Genomic DNA, 1,072 nt, shown 5'->3' on the forward strand with positions numbered 1-1,072 from the left:
GTGAAACCCCATCCCTACTAAAAATACAAAAACAAATTAGCTTGGCATGGTGACGTGCACCTGTAATCCCAGCTAATCAGGAAGCTGAGGCCTGAGAATCGCTCAAACCCAGGAGGTGGATGTTGCCCTGAGCCAAGATTGTGCCTAGGCAACAGAGTGAGACCCTACCAAAAAAAAAAAAAAAAAAAAGTAGTGGTGAAAGGGGAGTTTAGCCTTCCATATAATATTTTCATTTTTTACAAAGAAACTGTATTCATGTTATTTATATAGCTCAAACTTAAGTCCTTTTAAACTGTCACAGTATTAAGTGGTACTTTAAAAGCATTGACTTCTTGCATTGCTTATTTAACTAAACCCCAATATTGTATGAAAATCCGCTATTTTTATGAGAGTTATTTAGTCCTGAGGTTCTGTTCTAAAGGAGCAGTGGGAAGAAAGAGGATAAACAAGCTAGAATTTGAATTAAACTTCAACATGGAATAAAACACCAACTTCCTTCCTTCTCCACCCTCTCTTGGACCTGAGCCCACCACTGTACTTCTGAGCGGCCACCCTACCCACCCTGAGAGACACAGAATTCTAGAACCACAAAGCACCTTACAAAACCTTTGCTTCGACCCCTGATGTTTAGGTGAGAGTGCTGCTTTGCTCAAGTTAGAATCTGTTGTTCCTGTTGACTTGTCCTTTTCTCTATAACCTTGTTTTATAACCCTCTTTTGGGAGTGAAATGGAGTTGGGCTCAGTCCTTTCTGTTCAACTGGACAGAACTCCTCTCACTAATTTCAACAGAGAAAACTGGTGCTTTTTCAGAGCTGTTTACTTCCATTCTCTGGGGAATTAGTTTGTTTAAATGAGCTTTGAAGATTCCAGTTCTACAGAACTCAATTTCTTTAGTTTATCTCTCTTTAACTCTCAACTACTCTCCCTCTCTCTCTTTCTTTCTCATCTTTGCTTTAATTTTGTCTCTGAATCTCTCTGCTTTTCTCTGTCTCCATGTATTTCTGTCCCTTTTTAACCTTATTCCTTCTGGCATGAGCATGTTCTATTTGTTTTTTGGAAAGATGCTCTACAA

This window comes from Chlorocebus sabaeus, chromosome 7 (genome assembly GCF_047675955.1).
Source record: "Chlorocebus sabaeus isolate Y175 chromosome 7, mChlSab1.0.hap1, whole genome shotgun sequence".
NCBI lineage: Eukaryota > Metazoa > Chordata > Mammalia > Primates > Cercopithecidae > Chlorocebus > Chlorocebus sabaeus.